This window comes from Bubalus bubalis, chromosome 4 (genome assembly GCF_019923935.1).
Source record: "Bubalus bubalis isolate 160015118507 breed Murrah chromosome 4, NDDB_SH_1, whole genome shotgun sequence".
NCBI lineage: Eukaryota > Metazoa > Chordata > Mammalia > Artiodactyla > Bovidae > Bubalus > Bubalus bubalis.
The window spans coordinates 152,128,821-152,155,258 of record NC_059160.1 but is presented as its reverse complement, the minus strand read 5'-3'; the positions used below and the strand labels follow the sequence as shown (position 1 = coordinate 152,155,258).

Here is a 26,438-nt window from a genome sequence, read left to right as displayed (position 1 = left end):
AAATGATGCAGATTGATCCGGCATCTACATCTCTATGTATACATGCCCAGTCACTTCAGTTGTGTCTGACTCTTTGCAGACTGACTATGTATGGACTGTAGCCTGCCAGGCTCCTCTGTCCATGGGGATTCTCCAGGCAAGAATACTGGAGTGGGTTGCCATGCCCTCCTCCAGGTTTCTTCCTGACCCAGGGATCAAACCCGTGTCTCCTGCATTGCAGGTGGGTTCTTTACTGCTGAGTCACCAGGGAAGTCCCCTACACCTCTATAGCCAATACTCAAAAAGGAGGGTTTATTAAAACATCAATAACACCAGCATAAGGAAGGCCTCTGCTCTCAAGGTTTTCACTTTGAACTTTTCATTTATGATGCTGCTGCAGAGAAAAGGCTTAGGCACAGGGCTTAGAATCCTGGCTCTGCAAGGTACTGACAATGGGAATTTTCCACAGCCCATTTTCTTGTGTAAAATGGAGCATAATGCTTATCCTGAAGGATAGCTGTAGAAGATTAAATGAATGATGTGTTCAAAGTCAAAGTCACCTGCGAAGCTAGTGTCCAGCTAATAACACTTGTTTGATAAATGTTGGTTCTTTTTTCTCACAAATGAGTTCAGAATTGAAGTTATACTATCAGGAAGTGAAAATATGATTTTGAACTCATGGGAATGGGTGGGGTCATGCAGAGGAAAGAGGAAAAAGTGGCCCAGAGTGGAGGGAGGAGGGCTGCCAACATTGAGAGGCTTGGAAAAGTAGGAGCAGCCTGGGTGGGAAACTGAGATAAGAACATGACCCAGGAGGGTGGGGTGATGGGAGCCAAGGGTTGCGAGTGTTTCAGGGAGGAGGAGATGGTCTCCTGCCAGATGCTACTGAGACATCAGGGAGGACCAGGGTTCACAGTCATCTGCAGAGTTTACTACACAGGTGTCATTGGTATCCCTACAAGGGCAGACTTAGCAAGTGGTAGGGAGAGGGGGACCAAGATGGAGCTCTTTTGGAAATTTGTCTGACAATGAATTGGGAATCTGAGTGGGATCTGGGCTCAAGGGAAGTTTTGTTTTATGCAATGGAAGATAGCTGAGCAAGTATATATTTTCGTGCCCATGTTCCAATAGTGACAGAGAGATAGCTAAGGAAGCACAGACAGAACAAAGCTGAAAGAGCATCCAAGGAAGGCATGGACTTTTGTAGGAGGAGAGGAACCTGCTCCACTGAATGAGAAGGCAAAAGAAGGACTGGGTGCCTGTGAGTGCAGGCGTGGAGGGCTGCTGGGAGGAAAGAGTGAAACTTGATCTGATTTCATGTATTATTGTTAATGACAAGTGAGACCTTCAGTTGAGGATAATGGTGCAGAAAAGCCTATGAGAAGTTACAGGGGGAAGAGAAACTGAAATAATGGGAAATTGGAAAACAAACCATTTTAAGAGAAATAGCCATTTGCCAGTTAATACTGAGTGTCAGTTTGATTTATGAGATCATGAGTGTAAAGTGAACCCAGCCATTTCACTTGTGTAGATTTTATCCAGGAAATTTCGCTGCCCAGGAGCCCGTGTAGAGCAGAGGAAGAGTTAAGACCATCATGGGGAGGATTTTTGTTACAGATGGAGGGTGGCTCCAGATGGTAAGGCTGGATTGTGGAAATTAGGCTAGATGAGGTGGGGCATGAGATGAGGTAGGAGCGAATGGCTGGCTAGGGGCTGGGAGTTTGGAGGTTTCCTGAGGTTGAAGAATGATGCCAGTGGGGACTCGAGCAAGTGAGCCCAGGAGGTAAGAGGTTGGGGTTCAGGTATCAGATATGCCGCAGCTGCTGTCACTGGCCAGGTCCAGAGCGGTGTCCATGGGCTGGGTGGGGGGCATGCAGCACAGGGAAAGGTCACAGGTGTGAGTGCAGCAAGGAACTGAGAGGCTAGCTCTTCTGATGATCCATCTGTGTCATAATCACGAGAAGAGAGGCAGTGGCGTGAATGGGGAAGACTGTGAGCCAGGAGTTGGGTCTTTAGTTCCCTTTGGGCCCACTTGTAATTGTGTGCGCGATCAGGATACATTTTGCTACCCTGTTTCTTGTGCCTTGAATACAACTTCAAATTTAATATCGATGTACAGGAATCAAAGTTTCAGAAATTCCAGTTAGTCCCTTATAGCTCCTATTTTAATATTTTAAGGGTGATTGTTTGGGTGACCTGTCCTTGGAGATGTGGGTGCTTCTCCCCTCACACGAAGCCTTCTCCAGGCCTCTTCTGCTGCTGCCTTTGATTTGCATAGAACATAAACATCAAGGATTTGATTAAGAAGAGAAAGATGAATAGAAAGTGCAAGCCCAGATGCTGAAAGCTACCTTCCTGGTCTGCAACCTCAGCTGCATTCCACGCGTGTAGGACCAGAGCTTTTTGCTCTTTTGCAGGGTGCCCTGTGAATCAGGCCACGTTGTTACACATCATAATTGTATCATTGCATGTCATAACAATGGGATTTCAACAGTTATTATTGTACATTCTAATTATGTGATTACTCAGGCTTCCACCAATTATGTAATTAGATTTAATTACACCAATTGCACAAATAAACGATAGTCAACTACAAATTACTTAAAATAAAATCCAGAACTGTGCCTACATTGGCAATTGCCCCAAAAACAAGACAAGAAAACAAGAGAAGGAAGAAGGCTTATGAGACCAATTAGCAAGTGAAAGGAATGGTGTGGTTGGGACGGATCTTTGAGAACCATCACGGGGCAGCACCTTGTTCGGAAGTTTCCTGTCTGTTTTTCTTCTAACAAAGTGTGGTGGTAAGAACTAAGGATGTCAAAAGCAAGACTATTTATCTGCCTCTGCCATGTCTTTAAGAGCAGATAGTTTTTATTTCTGTAATAAGGAAAGGGGGAAGGGGAGAGAGGAAGAGGGAGCAAAGAGGAGGAGATTGATGAGAGAGACTACAGCAATTTTGACATTTAGTGCTTAAAACCACTGCAGTGTGACTTAAAGAGCCCAGAATCAAATACATTTGAACAATTCCTATTTATTATTTGAATCTTACCTTATTCCTTACCTACTCCATTCTGGCATTTTTGACTTTTGCTTTCCTTCACCCTTGATTTTGTTTCATCAAACTCCTCCTGAGATTGTTATTTGAAGTTAGAACTTTAGGGACAGGAGCCTGGTCGTTTCAAGACTTGTGAGACCAGAGGCTAATAGAGGAGATAGCCTGTATTTAGAATATGGATTATGGAATGAATATAGCACTCATCATTTTTCATTTGCCTTATCTTGGTTTGTTGGGTAGTTTTGAACTGGGGTGCCGAGGTTGACTTGAACACTGTATCACATGGGGCCAGCTTTCTCTCTATGGAGACACCCAGAGGAGTGGCCATATCTGAAAGTAAGTTTTCTCTGGCTCAAGTCTCAGAGCCAGAGTAGAGAACAGTGATAAATGTCACAGTGTTCCCAGCTTCTCCTGTGCCCAGGAAAAGTGCTACCCTGGTGCTGCTAGAGAGGAGAGGCAGGGAGTGCTTTGTGGAGGTGGGAACTGCTCCCATCTGGGAGGGTGGGCTCACCGCCTTTGTGCTCCAACAAAGAGATATAATTGGTAGGTGCCATTTAAGCACATATATACTTAGGGAAAATTATCTGCTGGGCTTGGCTGAGTACTGCATAACCACTGAGCACCAGGCTTGCTTAGCATCTGCTCTGGGATCTTACAGTGGTTGACAGGATGAGGATTACTTCAAACATACACATAATGGCTGGTGCGTGTAGTTGACACTGCTATAAAAATAAGTCTTAATGCCATTGCAGGTCAGGTTGGGGGATCAGTGTGCTGGGTTAGCTCTTGCCTGTGCAATAAAAATGAACAAACTGCATAGCTAACAGTAGCACAAATGAGGAGGGAAATGTGCATTTATATCTAAACAAAGGCATATTCATGCATTCTTTTCTCTTGTGGGTTCTTCTATGGAAGCTTCCATATATACAGTGGAATCTAAGGGACTTTAATCTACACATATTCATCTGTCCTTTGGTTTCTAGATAGTCCCAGAAATGTGTTTTACTTTCTATGTGACTGTGGTAGGCATTCATTCCTGCATGGAGGTTTTCTAATTTCTAGAGTTAGTGCAGTTTTTTGCAACCCCATGGACTGTAGCCCACCAGGCTCTTCTGTCCATGGTATTCTCCAGGCAAAAATACTGGAGTGGGTTACCATTCCCTTCTCCAGGGGATCTTCCTGACCAAGAGATCGAACCTGGGTGTCCCACATTGCCAGCAGATTCTTTACTGTCTGATCCACCAGGGAAGTAAGTTCAACCCTCAGCTATAGAAAGGGCTGTACAGTTATGTTGGAAATTAAGAGAGTAGAGTCATGCTCGAACTTTGGAGCCCAAATCTCTCTTCTACATCTCCCCAGCTCCAATAAGGTTACGGCAGTGCTGATCAGCAGGTTTGGAGCAGTGTGGTATTCTACTCTCCACCCTCACAAACTTAAGAGTGTGTGAAATGGAAGATGTGCTGATATTAAGCAGCCAAAGCTGTTTTCGAAATGAAAGCCAAAGAAACGTAAGCTGTTTGCACAAATCAACTTGCCAAACTGTCATAATCTGCACTCCAGATTCTTGGCCCAGCACTAGCCACTCCTGGTTTGTTCTTCTAACCAGAAATGCCAGTGCAGAGATTAAAGTGCACTGTGCTGATGGCTAAAGGCTTGAGAAAGAGCCAGCATCAGAGTCTTACAGAGACTGCCCCACCTAGGCTTCTACCATTTGTATGCAATTCTGGGATAATTGGCTCAAGGGAAGAGAGTCTGCAAAAAGGCATCTCACAAGCACAGAAGCACCACACAACCTTAATAGGTATCAGCAAAGGAAAGAAGAGAGGGCCCCCACATGGCCAGTCACAAGGAAGCAGCCATTCCTTCAGCCAGTACGTATCAGATAATCAGGGGTCAGTTCAGTTCAGTCGCTCAGTTGTATTTGACTCTTTGCGACCCCATGGACTGCAGCATGCCAGGCCTCCCTGTCCATCACCAACTCATGTCCATTGAGTCGGTGATGCCATCCAGCCATCTCATCCTCTGTTGTCCCCTTCTCCTCCCACCTTCAATCTCTCCCAGCATCAGGGTCTTTTCAAATGAGTCAGTTCTTCGCATAGGTGGCCAAAGTATAGGAGTTTCAGCTTCAACATCAGTCCTTCCAAAATCAGAGGGTCAGGTACCCACTTAGCTCGTTGTCATTAAGGGATTCTGACATTAGTCCTTATATTCTCTCTCTAGGCCTGTAAGTGGTTTCTGGATTTATTGAGAACTTGCTATATGCAAAGATAAGCCCTTGATGAACTGATCTCATTGTATTACTCAGTAACACTATTGTGATGTTCTCTGTTTGACTAATGAAGAAAGGGAGCCTCACCAAATTTAAATAACTTGGTTGAAGTCACGCAGTTACTAACTAGGACCAGAATATTAGCTCCTGGTCCGAATCCAGAGTTCTTTTTCTTAAGTCCAAGATGGTACATCCTGTTATATGCCAATATCTGTGGAATCTTGGATAATTCATCATTGTGAGCATGTTTTCAAAGTGTGGGAGATTTGCATGGGTGGGTTATTTTGGGACACTCCTTTATTAATGAACATAACAAGATGAGCTTTGGGGCAGGCTGGCAATTTCTTCTTCACATAGGAAAGCAGTTGACAAGGAAATGTTCTGTTTTGCCGTCCAGTGAGATTGGAAGTATGTAGTTAAGTGTAAGTCAAAAATTAGATGTCAAGCATCTTTCCAGGTGCATATATTATAGACTGTTAAATTATCAAGAAACTCCTTAGGTTGGAATAAGAGAGATGAAAATCCTTTGATGTGGGTACAAGCGTCATATATACATGGGAAGTGAGGTGGCAGCAATCTCATGCTAATCATCATGGTGTGACAAGGGAAACACTATTATTAACCAGAGACTTAATCTTATTGAGGTTGATCTAGGACTTCAGTCCCCTCTCCCTCTCCCTCTTTCTTCCTAGCTTGTACTTTCCTCTTCTTTTCTTCACTTCCTGCTTTCTTCCCTCCCCCTTTTCAGTCCTTTAATTCCTTCCTTCGGGCCTCCATTTATTTGTTTATTCATGTAGCAGAGTTTATTGAGTCCTACCATGTACGATGTTCAAGGTACTGTTCGGGCTCTGGTGAAGCAATGAATAAAACAAATACGTTTCCTGCTTTCATGGAGCTTGCATTTCAATGACTGGACAAAAACATGGGGCTTTGGAGAGACAGAAAGCAGATGCTTATGACTGGATCTTAGTGGGCAAGAGAGAGTGATATGTGGAGTAGGAAACTTAATTCAGAAGCAGAGGCGGCCCCGTGTGCAGCGAAACCTACTCAAGGCACATGGAGGCTTGGTTCCTGGTTTCACGTTTAACATCTTCAACAGAAGTCAACTAATGAGCGCTTACTAGGATCCAGTGGCTGTCCTAAGTGCTTGTCACATTTTAACTCATTGAAACCTTACAGCTCTATTCACCGGATTTTAAAAAATCTCTACCAAGTTGAAAAGCTATGAATTCAATGTCAGATTGATAATTCTAAAAATCCTTTTTATTGAATTAACAGAGTGAGGACACAATGACATTAAGATTTTTTTTTTTTCTTTCCAGTTTTAAACAGTGGTGATGCTGTTCTAATATAATGGCCTTAGCATTCATACACACATACATACATACATACATTTTTTTTTCAATGCAGAGAAGTATTTTATACTTAATGGGATTGTTTTTAAGCTTTAAATTAAACTAGTGTTCTCCCTCTTTATGGTGGAACTGGCTCATTTGCAAATGGGTTTACTAAATGGATCCATTTATTGTGTTTGCTCTGTTCACACTATGATATTATGCTGTTCATAGTTTTGTCTGAACCAAAGTGGTGTTTTGATTCATAGAATTTTGTTGCTGCTCATAATAAATGAATATCATATCTTTGCTTCGCTACTGTTAGCTTACACGTAACTACAGATTGTCTTAGAATTGCTTACACAAAGCACAATGTTTTTTTTTTTTTTGCAATCTCATATAATTTTAGAAGATAATCCTGATTTTTTTAAATCAATTTACTATTCATGGAGAGTCATGGCTAGAAGGAGCTGTCCATCAAAATATATGCTGATTTGAGACGACAAATTAAAGGGAAAGTCAATGTTAAATGATTTGAACACTTGGTTCAGAGACAGTCTCTAAGTGGACCTTTACCAGATGTGCAGTATTGAGGAGTAGCTGTGGTAGGCCCCATCTTCATCGATGTAAGACTGTATTAAGTGTTACTGTATTTTTCAAAGTTTAGAATGCATTGTATTCAGCATTACTTGAACAGTAGAGCATGTTCTTGCATATCCAGTAAGACTGGTCTGTTTGCAGGCACACCCTTTGGGTTCAAATCCTCATCTAAACTCTTGCCCCCCCTGCTTTGTGTTTTTATGGAGATCCTCAATTTGGGTCTGTTGCTACTTCAACACTTTACTGGGTTCCTAGAGAAGTGGATCAGACAGATCTCTAGATTTTCGGTTTATGCTGCTAATATGTTAATGCCAAGTTTGGATCACCTTCTTAATCTAAAGCACAAAAAATAGACATCATGTGAAGAAAAGGAAGAATAATGAATTGAGACGCCAGTCATCTCTATGTATTCTTTCCATCCTGGCCTCCCTATGACAGAAGACAATCCTTCTATAAAGAGAAAAATACTGATTCATTAGTTTGAGAGAAATGAGGTTTAATCTGGCATTAGGCATTTTGTTTTGGGTTGCCTAAGTGACACAGAGAAATCAAGTGCCCCCGTGGAGATCCTTCCCATTATAGGATTCAAAATCTCCTGTGTCCCTTTTGGAGCTTTGGCTTTTCACAGCCAATGGGTCGTGGGACTCACTGAGTGGTGAACCTTGCTATCTCCAAGACCATTCTCACTCTAAGCCTTAAAATCTCCTTATACATCATAGGGGAGGTAACCTGTAACTCTCTTGGAACATGGAAGGCACCCATAAATTAGTCTTTTGAGGATACGGCATCCACTAGGCAGTGTAGTAACATCATGGCTACAATACTTACTGTCATACTAATCCATATGGGAACTCTAGGCCCATTTAAAGTCAAGTGAGAGGTTGAGATTTCTCTAGAAGGCTTGGCAACTCATCTAGGTGCTAATGGATTGTGATCAATTGTCCCCAGATCCATCCATTTCTTTGCTCTATCCTTCTCCTCTTCCTTAAACATTTTTTGAGGGCTTACTTCTTGGACAGTCTGCTAGCAGGAACACAGACACAAAAAATGACCCCACGGTCTCTCTTAGGGAACTCACGATCTATAATAAAAAAGGGAGAGAGACGAGAAAACAAATGACCACTGAGTGAGTTAGGAGTGCTACAGTGAAAGCAGCCATGAAGCAAGGAAGAGCCAGAAAATGGTTCACCTCCTTCCAGCTGAGGGAAGGATTACGGAAACCTTCCTGGAGGAGGTAACCACTGAGTTGTGTTACAAGGTGAATGAGTAAGAGTTTTCAAGCAAATAGCATAGGCATGAAAGAGAAAGTTGACTTCACCAGTGCATTCTTTCTTAGCTGGCGTTCATTCTTATGGATCCTGGATTGTTCTGTGAGTCTTCTGTCTTCAACTGGTTAAGAAATTCTTAAAAAATATATATAACACAGTTAAGATAGGACCTTCTTCAAAGTAGGAGCTTTTGGCTCCTCAGGGAATGGTTCAAACAGCTCATTTATTTTCAGTTTGAGCTGTTCTGATTGTTTGTCTTTTAAACAACTAGGGAAAGATGGAAGTTTCAGACGCTTCATAAGCCCAAACGACCTGCAGGTAATAACAGTGTTAGGTTAACAGCAGGGCCACATCTTCTATTTCAGGAAAGATTGAATTGACTCTTCCTGGATATTTGTCTGTGAGGCTTCAGTTCCAGGAGATTTTATTCTTTGTGCGTTTCTCCATTTTTCTTTTGTTTTAGAGAAAACGTCTTAGAAAGATAAAACAGATGACATATTTCTTGAAAAAGCCATTGATATTTTAAGGATCTGTCTTTACTGCCTTACTTTGGCTTGAGTTTACTTCCAGAAGAATTACCTAGGACAACAACATTTTGGTAGATAGAGTGGATAGTTACCCTTGGGTAACTTGGAGGATGCTGTAAAAACCTTTACTCCAAAATATCTCTTTCTAAATTGCAATTTAGAATTTTATAATTCTACAATTATAAATTCATTCTTAAAGTGTTTTAGGTTATTTTTTTAAATCTAAGTATCTCTTCATAGATCTTGTTAGATGTTCAAGCTAAATTTAGAAAAGGCAGAGGAACCAAAGATCAAATTGCCAACATCTGATGGATCATAGAAAAAGCAAGAGAATTCCAGAAAAACATCCACTTCTGCTTTATTGATTACACCAAAGCCTTTGACTGTGTAGATCACAGCAAACTGTGGAAAATTCTTCAAGAGATGGGAATACTGGACCACCTGACCTGCCTCCTGAGAAATCTGTATGCAGGTCAAGAAGCAACAGTTAGAACTGGACATGGAACAACAGACTGGTTCCAAATCCGGAAAGGAGTGCGTTAAGGCTGTATATTGTCACCCTGCTTATTTAACTTATATGCAGAGTGCATCATGTGAAATGCCAGGCTGGATGAAGTACAAGCTGGAATCAAGATTGCCAGGAGAAATATCTATAACCTCAGATATGCAGATGATACCACCCTTATGGGAGAAAGTGAAGAGGAACTAAAGAGCCTCTTGATGAAACTGAAAGTGGAGAGTTGAAAAGCTGGCTTAAAATCCAACATTCAAAAAATGATTATGGCATCCATTCCCATCACTTCATGGCAAATAGATGGGGAAAAAAATGGGAACAGTAACTGACTTTATTTTCTTGGGCTCCAAAATCACTGCAGATGGTGATTGCAGCCATGAAATTAAAAGGTACTTATTCCTTGGAAGAAAAGCTATGCACAACCTAAACAGCATATTAAAAAGCAGAGACATTACTTTGCTGACAAAAGTCCATCTAGTCAAGGCTATGGTTTTTCCAGTAGTCATGTATGAATGTGAGAGTTGGACTATAAACAAAGCTGAGCGCCAAAGAATTGATGCTTTTGAACTGTGGTGTTAGAGAAGACTCTTGAGAGTCCCTTGGACTGCATGGAGATCAAACCAGTCCATCCTAAAGGAGATCAGTCCTGAATACTCATTGGAAGGACTGATCCTGAAGCTGAAGCTCCAATACTTTGGCCACTTGATGCAAAGAACTGACTCCTTGCAAAAGACCCTGATGCTGGGAAAGATTGAAGGCAGGAGGAGAAGGGGATGACAGAGGACGAGATGGTTGGATGGCATCACTGACTTGATGGACATGAGTTTGAGCAAGCTCTGGAGTTGTTAATGGACAGGGAAGTGGGGCGTGCTGCAGTCCATGGGGTAACAAAGAGTCAGACACGACTGGGCAACTGAACTGAACTGATCTCTTCATATCACCTTGTACCATAATTAAGCAGGTATCAATTATTGGCTCCTTAGTATGGGAAATATGGAGCTCCAGGAAGGGACATGAGGTTGAAAAAAACAAACAAAAGGATAGCTTAGTCCAGGAGCAGCTTTAAATAAGGGGAGATCATCATAACATCAGCAGCATCTCTCAACAAAGCTCGTCATCCAACATCTGCTTACCTGAGGAGATTCCTGCTGATTAAGCTAGGAGTTTCCTTATCACATTAGTGACCTATATTTATTGACAGTTGATTTTGTCTTGAGGGATCGTCTGTGAATATTTGCATAGTAGATAAACAACATCTCTGCCTCAATTGATATTCCTCTGAGAAAGGGAGGAAGCTGGTTAATACTGATTGGCATTGCAAGCTTCTCTTGTACCTCTTTTGTATCTTTTGGAGTTGAACACATTACTACACAGATAACAGGCGCCAAAGAAATGACTTCTAAAGAAATCAGTTTGTACATATTTTTTAAGGAGCATATTAAAAAAGCAGAGACATTACCTTGCCGACAAAGGTCTGTCTAGTCAAGGCTATGGTTTTTCCAGTGGTCATGTATGGATGTGAGAGTTGGACTATTGAAAGCTGAGCACTGAAGAATTGATGATTTTGAACTGTGGTGTTGGAGAAGACTCTTGAGAGTCCCTTGGACTGCAAGGAGATCCAACCAGTCCATTCTAAAGGAGATCAGTCCTGGGTGTTCTTTGGAAGGAATGATGCTAAAGCTGAAACTCCAGTACTTTGGCCACCTCATGCGAAGAGTTGACTCATTGGAAAAGACCCTGATACTGGGAAAGATTGAGGGCAGGAGGAGAAGGGGACGACAGAGGATGAGATGGCTGGATGGCATAACTGACTCGAAGGACGTGAGTCTGAGTGAACTCCGGCAGTTGGTGATGGACAGGGAGGCCTGGCGTGCTGTGATTCATGGGGTGGCAAAGAGTCGGACATGACTGAGCAACTGAACTGAACTGAATTGATTACCATAAATAGAATACCTGCCTGACACCTGGCTGAGATAAATGTAAGCAACCAAAATAACTGATTATTTTGCTATTATAACTTGATTTTGAAATAGTTTCAAGGAGTTGCAAAAGCAATTCAAAGTTACTGGGCACATTTCCTCCAATGAGAGTACCACATGTTGAGTACTGAATGTTACATAGCCATAGTATGTTGTTAAAACCAGAAAACTGACATTGGCACAATATTGTTGACTCACATACTACCTTTTTTAGCTTTCTATTGGTTTTTAGAAACACTTTTTTTTCTGTATGGTTTGAGGATATTTTATTGCATGTTTTTATATTTTCACCTCTCCAGTAAGAATACAGAATTCTTCCATCAGTACAAAGAAATGCCATTGTGAGATGCCAGACTTTAAAAAAAGATCAATAAATTGAAAAAATACACCAACATTTTCATAAGGTCACATTAATGAATTTTAAAATGGTACTTGTTTCAAAATGACAGATTGAGGTTTAAAATCCCACTAAAAACTATTGTAATTCAGTTGACTACTTGTGAATATGGTATATGTGGGGTTTTGTTTAAATCATTTTTTTTAGCCTCTCCAAATAAAACCTTGGTCACTTCTGTTGATCAAGGTGGAAACTTGCTATCTATGGAAAAATTTTTCTCACTGTGTCATGTTCATCTGATACCACAGGCGGATGGGTGCATATGGATGTGCACACAGTTATCACTACTTCTTGGCAGGAACACAGGTTTGGGCAGGAGCAGGTGAAGCAGAGATACTGAGTTGCTGGGGAAGATACTTGGGAACAACGGTCGGAGCTCTTATATCCTGTGATTTTCCAGTTGGTTTCTCAGAAAGTTGCTCAAGAACGTTAATTCTGGGGAGGGAGCTGTGTAGTTTTCTTTTGGTTTGAGTCAAGACAACAAGAGGGAAAATACCACTTTTGATAGTATACTTTCCCTTTAGAAGTTACCCAGAATGTTCGATGCTCACTTAACTTTCTTGTAGAAGGATGGTGGGGACTTAGTACTCTTAGCTGATGAAGCAGAAACAGGCGAGTTTTGTTTATGTACTGTTGTGACCATGTGATCATGCTTGTCTGGTGGATTTTCATTTGTTCCAAATTCATCCTAATCTGGAGCTTCCATGAAGCCAGGACAGGAGTACAAATGCTGATATGAAGAAAATGAACCCGCTGCCCTCAGACTTTGTGAAAAAGAAAACATGATTAGCTAAACTCACAGTAAGAACACAGACCTATCACATTATCTTTTGAAATGAGGTCACGGTCCAGGGGCTGCCCCACTGCGATGCCTTCCCAGCTGTACCTGACCATTTCCTGAGTGTCTGCTAAGAGCCGGGTAGCAGTTACTTTAGAGAATATAAATCTGTGTCCCTGGAACCAGCAGAGTGCAGGTCACAGAAGGAAAACCGCAGAGAAAATTGCCAAATGAATGTACGGACTATTATAGTTTTGTTCAAAACTGTAGTGTTTTTTGAAAACATTCAACTTAAATGTTCAAGTTTTGTAATCAATAAAAGGGAATAAATTGCGGTCAAGTGGCAACAGCTACACCCTGAGGCATGAGGAGAGGTGCTGGGAGGAAAATGGATTTCGTTTCTGCCGGCATCCGTCCACACATTCCAGGGATCCTGGCGGGTGTCCAGCTCTCTCTGAGCATGTGAGGTTGAGGGCATGCCCTGCCCATTCATGGGTGTAATCACAGGCGCAGGGAAGGTGAAGGTTGAGCTCCTGTGTCCAGAACATTTTAAGAGGACTACTATTTCTGGTCAGAACCAGGAGAGAGAAAGTGTGAGTTGGGGCTAGATTGCACCATCCTTTGAGTTGTGTTCAATCTGTCAGTGATCATTCCTGTGGCCTTGATATCAGAAAGGGGCGTGATAGGCCCCTGCTGAGTCAGTAGTATTTTTGTTTCTTTAAAAGCAAATTTAAACTTCTGTTTTTATTGTTTTTGCTATTCAACTGATTTTGATAGAAACACCTTTAGGAAATCTCACCTGTAGCTAAGGTTCTGTGAAGCGGTCAAGGTACACATGGGGTGAACTCACTTCTGACCTGTCGTGCATGCTTAGATGATGAAAAGATCACTCCCCTCAGGAGTGGGTTTAAAGTCAGGCTCATAGGTGGCTTTCGGGGATCATAGTAGCATAGGGTTACCTACCCTTGCACCTACCCGAGTTTTCATAACTGATGGGTTCCTTTGATATCATGCTTAGTACTGGGAGTCACCATGAACTCTGTAATTAGTATGTAAAGGATTTTGGTACTTAACCATCTATATTTATCTGACCAGCTCAGCTCTGCATCTGTAACGATCTGTAACCCAGGAAATCATGGTGTGTATCTTCATGTAACAGATGCCTTGCTTCTCCTGAATTTTCAAAGCGTTGAATTGATAATTACCGATGATGTTAAAGAGTCTAATGAGTTATTTGTTCAATGCAACATACATTATAAAAAGACCTGCATATATTGGGTGGGCCAGGGACATCATCTCATCTGAGTAACAACTAGTTCTGTCCCCACCTTGCCCCCTCTGTCTCTCCCCTCCTTGTCCCCAGAGCTGCCTCTCCTCACGTGTAATGCCAGTGCTCTGTACAGTGTTTTGTTTAGAGTGGTTTGAACATTTTTCTGCCTGTGTCTTTCATTGCTGAAATAACTCACCTCTCTCATATCGACTCTTACCCAGGAGCCGCACTGCAGACTCTTTGATGTAGGTCTTTTCTGCATGGCAGCTAAGGCCAAGCTGTGATTTTCATTGCATGATGCAACCTCACCCTTTCGGTTGTCGCCTCCAGGTTAACCGGATCCTTTCCCTGCACCGCCCATGCATGTCACGTGCTTCCCCGCCAGGCTTGGACCTGAATGTAGTAAGCACCTGGCACATGCATGGAATCGAAGTGGCGAACATTCTGATACACTAAAGTCCTAGCATCTAAGATTCTCTTTGCCTGTCATTGAGGGCCCCCAGTTTGCCATGATATCACAAAGGCCACTCAGTCCATTAAAAGATCAAGCCTAGAGAGTTGGGAAAGAGAGAAATGAATCTTCTGTTGTTAAGGATAGGCTGAGCAAAAGTTAATGACAAAGAATTTAGAAGTGAGAGTCATTTTTCCAAAAAGCATTTTACCTACAGTCCTACAGATGCCCACCTCTGCACAGATGTGGCCAAAGTGATCAGAGTTACAATACCTTATCACATCTTTCTGAAGACTGTTACCTCATTTGCTTTTGCTTAGATCTAATCATTTAGATCTAATCTTTTGCTTAGATCTAAATTTATATACCTAATTTAAAAAGTACCTCTTAAGCTACATGTCCTGGGGAATGTGATCATGGATCTTTCTCTTAGATTATTGTATTAACAGGAATACCACTAATTCAACTTTAAAAGATGTGAACTGGTAGCACTAAAAAGGACGATCATAGCCATTGAAACATGTTGACATTGCATTTGCATTATTAATTAGTAATTGCAATCATTTTCTCTCTTTAAAATACGTTTGCCTTAGGGCTTTCTTTAAATGTGTGTGTTTTTTTTTTTAAACATGTTTTGTTTCCTCTTTTTTACTCCCTTTTATTCTCAGAATGGACTTTTATAAAGCATACTTGTCAGGAACTGTTTTCTTACTAGAGTTTTTTGTTATTTTATATAAACAGAGACATTTTAGATTACAGTGGCTGTAAATTGAGTAGGATGACAGGTGGGCATTAGCAGACTTCTGATAATCCTAGGGTAAGAATAATGATTCCTAGAGATTCTTGGCAGTACTAGTTTGGCAGCACCCCTTAGATTAAAACTATTCACTGAGCAGCCATAATGACACAAAATTGAAGGCTTTGTATCTTGTTTTTAGTTTTCCCTCATGAATCGTGAGTTCTTTATATCTGGGGGATTTAGTAGATTGAAGCTCTTACCATACTTCTATTTTCTCCTATTTTATTAAATGTATCCTAGTCACCCTATATAAACAGGCTTTGCTTCGAATTTCATAACCTGTCCTCTTGGTCACCAGTGTAAAGGTCCTCTGAACGGAGGCATTTCCCTTTCTGAAAGGGGCTTAGATGGCATTATTGTGCAGACAGACCTGTGCAGAGCAGGTGATGCTGCCTCCAGCGTGTTGAAATGCTCTCTCTTGCCCAGGGCTTTTATCTGGGGTTTTGTAGATGAAACAACTGATCCTTCTTTTCAGGTTCTTCAGCAAAGAGACTGATTCCTCTTTCTCTGAAAACCACAGTGCTTCTGGGTAAAATGAAAGAACTTCTGAAACCCAACACAGTGTGAGGATAAGTGGGTCCATTTGTGGAGACAAAGGAGAAGATCGTAAGGAATCAGATTTCCAGGGTCTTCCTGAGTCCTTCCCAGAGATGGTTTTATAGTGATGGGAAAACAATTCTCAAGGAAAAATCAAAGGTGTGGCAATATAATTGAAAAGAGGACCTGCAGAAGGAAGGAAGGAAAAAGAAACTTCACCCCATGGAACATGTCATTCATGATATTCTTTACTAAATTTGGACCCAAAATCATGGGGACACCATTGATTGATAGGATAGAAAGAGCTATTTTTTTTTTCTGAGGCATGAGCAGGACTATTTTGATAAATACGTGATTTCCAATGCTAACTGGAAATAAGCAAGAAAGAAAACTAAATGAAGGAAAAGAAATATTCTAAGAGATAAGTTGTTTTCATGAAGTAGTTAAGGATAGTATAAACGAGTGTATACTTGAAGATACGGTTGTAAAATCATAGGGTTTAACAAGTTACCATTTTCCTTGTTAGTGATGATGATTTGTTTCTAAGGCAACTTGATATTCTATGGAGACGTTGGTCTCCATGGCCCAGGTCACTTTATAACATTCCTAAGGAGTGACTCTTCTTGCTTTGCACTCGGCAGACTCAAGACTTCTAATCGGCCACATCTCAGACTCTCCTTTTTGGCTGTGAGGCTGCTGAGCTCTCAACAAAATTCCTAAATAGGAATACTTGCGAAACTTTCATGCCTCAGCTGTCAGCCAAAGACAGGGCTAAGACACAGCTATTTTATTTCCTTGTAATAAAGGTATAATTGTTCTGTATGCCAGATGTCAGAAAGACTTGTACCAGGTCTTTCTCTGTGTCTTCTTAAAAATCAAACACCAAAAAACAAATGAAAGAGAAAAAAAAAAAACAACTCAGGATGTCAGAAACAAAGCTATCATCATTATCCTTTGGCATCACTTAAAATTTGTATGTAGCTTTTAACAAATGGCAGGGTCCTGGTGTTGAGGATATATGTTATGTGACAGTGTTTTTTATTCTTCAAAGTCAAGTTGCAGGTAAAGGGGGCAGCTGTTTCTTTAAATAATTTTTTCTCATTACTGTCCCCAAAGGGCCTTGGACCGCCAACAGTCAGTGCCAGGTAGGCCCTCAGTGTTAGCATTCTTCATCAGGGTAGCCCTTTGAATGAGACCACTGGGGGGAATGCTTGCCATTCTGCTTGGGTCCTGATGTGGCTGGGGTGAATAGCAGGGTTAAAACTGTAGTAGTTCTTTTAGGCTGCGAAGTTTAAAAATAAAATAAAATTAAAAAAAAAAAAAAGAATGTTAGATTTTGTCAAAGAGAATAGGAAAGGGAGCTATCTCATGCCCCCTGGCAGTGAGACTGCCAGGCTGGTCCCCAGCACAGGCTTCCCTACCCTAATCCTGGCAGGTAGACCCATAGCAAGGAGGCATTGCTAAGGTCAGGCTGTCCAGGTGCATCAGGATTATGTCAGGGAGGAAGACAGGGCTGGAAGCATATGGCTTAAGCTGAATAAGTAGGAGACAAATGAGTGACCAAGAAGTGCCTAGAAGAGTCTAAGACAAATATAAGAAGGGTCAGAGAGAAGAATTTTGAAGTCTATATCTAATAATAGCCCAAAGAGATTCCATGATGATTTGAAAACCTGTTGTACTGTGGAAATCCCAACCCACCTGCTCAACCTTGCCCCAATGAGCCAGCTTTTGTAAATAGAGGGCCCATGCTTTTTCTAGGAGACTTTTGGCAATTCGGAGAGCTTTTTCTGTGGGCAACCTTGAGGCTGAAGTGCCTTGAGACTATCCCAGGCTATCCTTCAATCTTGCTCTCCCTTTAAGAAGCAGGCACACCAGACAACTGCTCCCTGGTGTCTCAAAGCTGATGATTGGTTATTACTAGTTAGCAATGATTGTTTACGGGCCTTTTAAAACTTGTTGAAACATTTAACGTCCAGGAAAAAAAAAAGGCATTGGAGACAGAAGGCAGTGGTGGGATGACTGCTCGATTTTTCCTTCCTCAAGTCTAAGCGTTTGTAGACGTGAGCAGAATAGGGCTCCAGGAGTCAGAGGTACTACTGACCATCCCCTTTCCCCTATGCCAGGCACTATGTCTGAAATCTTTCTTCTCCATTCAGACCTGGGACTTCTTTTCCCCTCTTTCTTCTCCCCATTTCTAATCACCTCATCCAGGCTGTCTGGTGTTGTGGATGGTCCCAGAGTGAAGCTGGAGTTGGGTAGAGAACAGACATGGTGCTGGAAGGCTATGGATCCGTGCACGAGCGTGTGCCCATTCACGGGCACCACCCCACGCCTGTGCGTGGTTCACTGACCCAGCCCTTGAAGAACTCTGTTTCATAGTATCTGTGTGTGAGTGTCTGTGCACCAAGGGCTGTTTCAATCATGTACTCCATCACGTCCCTCTACTAGAAGAATAAGAGTTCACTGCAGAGGAGCTGACTCGAGTGAGTGGAGGTAGAGAAACAAGGGAGTAAGTAAGGATCATTCAGTCAGCCTCCTCAGACAGTTTGGTGAAAACTGAAGCAGGGCTCATTTGGCAAGACTCTGTTTAACACAGTAGCTTAACTCTGATTTATTACATAAAAGTTTCTGGCAAATACAAATAGTAATTCCACTCTGGTAACAACTGTGATTGAAATAATTGTAGTCTGTAAATAAACTGCAGAAAACAAGCATTAGTGGGTAGGTTGTCTTGGATATCATTTCACGAGTCCAACACTGAAGAAATACATAATCTTATGGACATAGAATTGGAAGAGATATTCAGAAGACCTGTGACTGGTTCAGCCCCCTCCCTTTCCTCCAGACCCATGCTAAGCCATCCAGGTAAATGAAACTCTTTCCTCTGCTCAAGACCCGAAAAAAGGAGAATACACATGTCCTGTGGCCCCTTATTAAAGTGACTCATGGTCTTCTATGCTGGGAAATCTTGGTTAATTATTTAGTATTTATGAGACTTGTGTGACTGCCTTCATGGAAATATCCTTTTCCCAGTGTTTCTTTTTTTCAGTGTTACCCAAAGTTAATGTTGTAATACATAGAATCACACCAGATGTCAGCTCACTGCAAATCCTATTGGGTATTTGAATTATATTGCAACACCTGATAAGGAGGCAATAAAGCAGATACACAAAAAAAATAGAGTGTGAAATAACTAATTCTGTCTGTTTTTGTTCATTTGGATAATTGCCTTTGGGGGCATTTTTCTACAAACATTTCTTATTATCATTATTACTATTATCTTTGTTTTTAAGATAACTATCACTTGTTCAGTAATTAGTCTTCACTCATTATCTGATTTCATTCTCACAACAACCTTTGAGGCTTGTGCCTTATATCCAGCTTACAGATGAGAAAACCAAGGCTTGGAGAGGTCAGATCATGTGCTTACCATTCTGTATGGCTAGTAAGTAAGAGTTGATATCTTAATTCTTCTGTTGAAGTCTAAAACTACCCAACTGCTAACCACTCTTGAAGTCAACTTATAATGCCCACATTTCACTTCTGATTTACTTATTTGAGTGCTTTAGTGGATTAGAAGATGGGAGAGACAAAGATGAGAAAGAAAAGCTAAACTCAGATAGCATATTGAAATCTTGTGAGAAAATTCAGAAGAGCTCCATAAGAAAGTGACAGAGGCTTCCTGAAAACAAATCATCTTTGTGTTTCATTGAAAAATCCAGTGTATAAGGAACTGACATGTTTTGTTCTCTCCATCAGCAATCTGTGTCACTTCCTTTGTCTCCTAGAAGAATGCTTAATTATTAGGGCTAATCATTCAGGTAGGCACCCTGAGCCATACAGCCACTTTGAAGTCTACTGCTACCATTGTTCAAGGTTCTCTGATCACTCAAAGCTCAAGAAGACAGAGCATGTACGATTCCAGCGAGTAGTGAGGGTTTATAAACTACCTCTCCATTTGTTCCAATTCATTTCAACATGACCCTAATGAGGCATATGCTTGTGGCTGTTGGATTACATCTCATCAGTTGAGCAGAGGCATAATTAGAAGCCTGCTGCTGTCAGAAAGATTAATAGGCCGATTGATACAAACCCATAACCGAAGATTTCCCAACAAAGCCATTTAACCAGCTGGCTTGAAATCATGGTACGGCAGTACTGCAAGTAACAAAAAATGTTTTCTGTGCACATTAGAGCCATTGCAAGATCTAAGAAAAGTGTTTTAAGATGAAACAAAGGGCCTATTCTGATGTTATTATTATTGTTAGTATTGATGAATAAATGAACGAATAAATGAACAAATTTACCCATCAACGGTAACAATATCTCAGAAGATAACAACTTCAAGATGTTCGATGATAAACTCACAATGATGGTGAACAGAACAGGTCGACTTCTGTTTGGTTAAACTCATAAAAACTACACAACTTACTGAATACGTGCCCTACCCAGTATAAACACCAAAGCACCCAAACTGGAAAGATTAACTCTTAAGTGCATAGCTCTGTCAAGGCAATTAAGATTGCCTTGACACTGAGAAAAGCAAACAGATAGAAAGCCTTCAACTTGGATCCATTCAAGACCTGGGCACTCCTGACGTGCTGTCTAGTTTAGAAGACCATGTTCTACATAAAGATTCTTGCTTTATCATTGACTAAGAAGTATACCATTCACAAAATCCACTATTGTTATTAGCTTGCAAGAGACCTAAAATTCTTGCAAGAGACCCAAGGTACCAGCTCATGGTAGGAAGAGCTTTGACCTGGAGCATGGTAGAAAATAAAATTAGAGATGGAGGCTGAGACTGGGTTTCAGAGGTTTTTCTCAGCCAGACTTCGAGTTGATGCATGAGGCAGGATGGCGGATGGTGGATGAATTTTAGGTCTCTTTTGTGAGACAGAAAATTATATGAACAATAACATTGATTTCTAATTTGGAGTATATTGTAACATCTGGCCTCTCTTTTAAAATTTCTTGGTCTCAAATATTCTGATTAGCTGGGTGCTTTTATTTCTATTTCATGGGCAAGAAAACCAAAGCATTTTACTTATCCCATATATCCTAACAATACTAAAAAATCACAGTTCACTTAGATTTACTCCCTCTTCATCACAGATAGGTTTCTTAATATCCATGACTATATGATGTAATTTTTCTATATTTTGATTGAATGGAATGCAAAACTTTCTAATCCATGATTAGAAGTATTAATAGTATCTAAGGATTATCATCCATTGCTGTATACATTCTTGTTCTTCTAGAATAAGAGAAGCTGAGAGAAAATTGAGGTATCCATCTTAAGACTATGGAAAACTAGGATTTATTTCTCTATAAGCAGAGGAATTCCCTCAGCAGTTAAGGTCAAGCTCCATGACACCATGACTATGCAGGGTCCCAGGAAGGCCTTTTGGGGATTAGTAATATCTCATATGTCAGTCTTTACAGAGGAGGATTAGATACAGTTTGGACAGTTGAGCTTCCTCTGAATTTTACCAGAACATTCCACAAACACATACATGTTTTTCTAGGACAGTGTTACCTCCTCCATAAATCAGTCACACCCCATTGTCAACTCCTATTGATTCATATAAGCTTCATGCCAGGCCCTGTGGATAGCAGATCCTATGCCTTATGCTGTTTCTTCTTCTCCAAGGATACTGCAATTGGTCTGGAGAAGGGAGGTGGTATGGCAGAAGGGTATTGAGATTTCTATCCCAACTCTACCACATAGCTGCATGATCTTGGGTAGGTTTCTGAGCCTCTGCTTCTCTGTATGAAAAATGGGGAACAGACCAAAATATCTGCTACTTGATTTTGCCAAGTTGTGAGGACAAGTACAATAGTATGTGTAAACTCTATGCAATTGCCAAGTATTATTATATTGAGTAAGAACCAACATTCCAAAGCAGTTTAGAATTCCTTACTCTTAGTGCTATGAGAATTCAAGATGGGAAAGTTCAGTGATGGCAGAAGCCAAGGAATGCCTTCTGGCTGGCCTTGAAGACTGCCTGAGGTTTGAACTCAAAGAGGAAGGACCATTTGAAGAGTTCACAGCAAAAGCATAGAGTTAGAATTAGGAATATGAGAGTCACATACATGAAGTGATGAAGGCACCAGCTCATGGTAGGAAGAGCTTTGGCCTGGAGCATGGTAGAAAATAAAACAAGAGATGTAGACTGAGGCTGGGTTTTAGAGGTTTTTCTCAGTCAGACTTGGAGTTGATGCATTAGGCAGGAGAGAGCCACAATGGTGGATGGATGACACCTTTTAATTAAATTAATCTGGCAACATTGCAGAGGTGAGACTAGGAGGAGAGTCTGGAATCATTAAATTTATTGTATTAATTCATGTCTGCAGTTCTATGGGCCTGAACTCCCGTGGTCCATAATCCTGGTGGGAATTGAGATGGTTTCATCCAATTTAAAAAGGGACTAGCCACAAGAGTGAGGAGAATGTAAATGTTGGAAATTATTTCCCAAAGTGCTGTTTTGTTCCTCAGCTACTCCCTTCCCTCTCATGCAGTTGTTTATTAAATTATTTCGAATGTCTGCTGCTGCTGCTGTTGTTCCTAAGATGCTTAACATTTCTTTATCTCTTATAAACGACATTCTCCATAACCTCTCCCCATCCAGCCCTCATTATTTTTCCTTTTAATCTTAAACTAAAAATGTACTCCTCAGGCACTCTCTGGTTGTTAATTGGAATGTCATTGGTGAAGCTTGCATGGTGGCGTTGTATTTATTGGGTTGGCCAAAAGGTTCATTTGGGTTTTTCCATAAAATCTTACAGAAAAACCTGAATGAACCTTTTGGCCAACCCAATAATTACTTCCTTGTATTGTCTTAATTCTGCTCCACCCCCACCCACCTTGTTCACATCTGAAACTCAGAGTCTCCTTTTAACCCCTTGATCTCAGCACTTAATTTAGTAGTAGGCAGGTGGTTGTCCAGAGATGGGCCCAAATGCTTAACCCTCTTTATTCAGGTCTGAATGGGAATCACCTCGAACAGCAACACCTTTCCCTAACGTGTAGTTGCAGAAGAGTTCTTCAAGAGCTGTGATTCTCAAAGTGTGGTTCCTGGATGAGCAGCAGCATCTGGGAAATGCAAATTCTTAGGGTCCCATACCAGACCCTCTGAATCAGGAGCTCTGAAAAATGGGGTCCACCAGTGTTTTACCAAGCCCTCTAGGTACATGCTGAAGTTTTAGAAACACTGTTCTGGGGAAATGTTTTGAAAGGTTTGGGCAGCCAGGCTCAGAGAGTTAGGAAAACAGACTTCGGAAAACATTAGGAAAAGTTTAGAGGCTGAGAAGAGAGGCAATTACTTCCTTCTTGGAGATAGTCCAGACATCACAACTGCCAGAAGTGAGACTGTCCTTAGGCCCCTCCCCTTTGAAAAACAACCTGGGCAGTCATTGCTTACTTCATGCTTTGGAAAGACAAGTTCTTAAGTCAGTCTTCAAGAGGGACTGTTGGATCTTCCTGCCCAAAGGTCTTCACCTGTATTGTTAGATAGGTGGAGAAAAAGATATATTTCCCATTTTGGTCAGTCTCATTCTCCTCTATAGAGACATTTGAATACTAAGAATGTGCTTACTTGATGGTCAAGAGGAAACAGAGGTTTGTATTTCAGTCTCTGTTCTACACTGAATGTTTATCCCATCAGAAGCAGCTTTTTATTGAGGTTCTTCTGAAGGTGCCCCAATCATAGTGTCCTGATCAAAATGCTAAATTTGCCTAAAGTTTTAGTACCAGGCTTGATCCATGGACTGTAGGAGCCTAGTAATTAACAGTCTATCAACTTACCAAGTATCTTAGGTCCTCTAATTAGTAGGTTACTAGTTAACCAAGAACAATTGAGACAAAGTCAGCTCTACCACCAGGAGTAGTGTTTTTATTTCAGTTTTTAAAACCCTCCTTTTTTATCTGTTGGCAACATGTCTATAAAAATCCTATTCTAATGTGGGCATGCCTTATCAGAATGGAGATCCAAATTTAAGTGTGTAATTCAGAATCACTTCCCTTTGTAGGAAAAAAAAAAAAGTGATTTCTTTTCTAGCTCCTAAAACTTCTAGACAAGGAACTCTTCTATTTTATACAAAAAGGAAGAAGAGTTTATATTTCATTCGCCATTCTACAATGAGCATTAATCATTAAGATAAAGTCTCATTGGGAGGAAAATAAATCCTGGCTAGTATGGCCAACCCTTTTGTTGTTGAATTCTGTGTTTTCTTTTTATAAGATCAATGAACTTCTCTGTGGGTTGTTTCCATTTGAGGAATGAAATGATGAGGCTTTAGAGTCTCTGCTCTGTGGTCTTTGACTGTATGAGTCTGTGGGATAAAGGCACTCAGAGGATTTATCTCAGAGGGGATCCTGATAAACAGTTCTGATCTCTCTTGAGAAAACTAGGCAGGAGATTTCTCCTTGGGCTCTCATGCAAAGAGCTGAGAGGGATAGAAAATAAACTGTCTGATCACTCTGGTCCTATCTGGGTTCCAGGGGCCAGCTTCTTCTGTCTCAGAATTTCCTGTTTCTCTCCTACTTCATCTTAGCGGAGTGGCTCATATTACTGGTGAGCTTCAGCCAGAGGGAAAGCTGCCAGCCCTAGCAGCATAATTTACTCCCATTATTATTTCAGCTCAAAGTATAAGTCTCAAGGAATGATATAAAAGGATGATTAAATTAATTCTCTAAAATTCTGAAAGACCAGAGAAAAGGTCTATTATGATTTCAATGTTGTTTTCTGTAAATCAGGGTGTTGTAGAGGTATACTTTTCAGCACAGTGTTCTTTACCATCAAGCTCTCTTATTGCTGCCTTTGGGTATGGGCAATATAGGAGGAAGTAGCAGAAATGACCAGAGAAGGCAATGGCACCCCACTCCAGTACTCTTGCCTGGAAAATCCCATGGACAGAGGAGCCTGGTGGGATGCAGTCCATGGAGTTGCAAAGAGTCGGACATGACTGAACGACTTCACTTCCACGCATTGGAGAAGGAAATGGCAACCCACTCCAGTGTTCTTGCCTGGAGAATCCCAGGGACGGGGGAGCCTGGTGGGCTGCAGTCTATGGGGTCGCACAGAGTTGGACACAACTGAAGCGACTTAGCAGCAGCAGCAGCAGAAATGACAAAAAAGGCAAAGGATAGTGGAAATTAGTTGCTACAGCCTAATTCCTTATACTCTCTTAATTATCTGCTTCCATTTATGTTGAACCAAAATATCTTCAATGGTACTGAGCTAGCATCTCTTCCCCCACTGTTCCTTTCTCTTCCACAGCCTAGCAAATACTTTCCCTACTCAGTGTGTTTCAAGGTTACTATGAAATTGACCACAGAAGCCATGGAATTAATAGGAGTTAAGGAACTCACAAGGACCCCCAAATGTGCCACCAATGACTATTGTGAAGACAATAAATAAGGTGATCTTTTGGCCTTGGTGAAGTGGTAGTGGGTTTTCCGTAACAGACTTGGGACATCTCTGTCCCCTTGGTAATATACACATTAATCTTGATGTGGACAAGTTTACAAGGCACAGCCAAGTCACTGCTGGCACAAGGGAAGACATGAGTACAATGTTGTATTTCCCTGCAAGATCCACCCCCCACCCCATCCTCAATCTCTCGCTCACTCTTACGCACACACCTACACCCACACATACACCATTTACTCTTCAGTATTTTGGTAGCACATCATATCTGTAGTTTACATAGTATAGAGATGCGTGGTCTCCTCATCCCTTGGGATCAATAGTGGACTTCTGGTCAACCTAGTTCATATACTTCTTTCCACTGCACCTAGAGTAGCAAAGAATTCTAACACTTGTGGACCCTGTGGGTCTTGCTCTTAAAACAAAATTCCATCATAGATTGAGGATTGCAGAAGTGTCACTTGTTAACTCCTGTCCTGGATTCTCCTTTTTTCATTGCATCTGAGTAAGAGAGCAGGCAAAGAGCAGTGGCAGGCTATGGTGTTCAGTCTCTTTTGCTCCTGCCTTCTTTCATCATTGGAGTAAGCAAATTCCATGCTATCTTTCCTCCCGCTTTACCTTAGTGAAAACCGAGTACTTGCCATTTCCTTTATACAAATGGTTTTCAGTGTTTGTTTTTTGTTCAGTCTGCCTAGTTTGTAAATGCAAATGTAGATTCCTCTTCATGCTTGTCTGTAGGGTTTTCCACATATCTGTGATTTGGGAGATGACAAAGGGCATGTTTGACTTCTAATACAGATGAAGAATGGATAAACCCAGTGCATGTAACACAATCAGAGAGTCCCACAGGCTGAGTCACGCTGCCTTTAAGTGGGCCCTGCATATCTGTACTGCACAGATTCCTGCCTGTTGAACAACCAAGAATTGCCCTTACTGAAGTACAACTATACTAACTGGTATTGCGTACAGCAATTTCCAAAGTGGTGATACTTGGAAATCCTCCATCCTGCACCTCTCAAGTTAGCCCTCTCCCATCCTGGAGGTCCATGTTGCTTCCCATCTGGGGAAAGTATTTTACTTCTCCCCATCCTCCCCTATCCTTTCCCTCACCACACCTTCTTGACGTTCCTGGCCTGAATGGTTCCATTGGCTTACTGATAACAGTGTCCTATACATATTCATTCGCAGCTTTGAAAGGCTTATGAGGCTTTCCTACTTCCCATCCAGCCCAAACTTTGGGACTTTTCACA

At 41.4% G+C, this 26,438-nt stretch overlaps 1 protein-coding gene across 22 annotated transcripts in view; it reads left to right on the top strand.

Moving 5' to 3' along the window:
• The window catches only part of KCNMA1 (potassium calcium-activated channel subfamily M alpha 1), a 772,527-nt gene that overhangs the window by 416,214 nt on the left and 329,875 nt on the right, over positions 1–26,438 (top strand). The gene's annotated exons all lie outside the window — the stretch shown is intronic.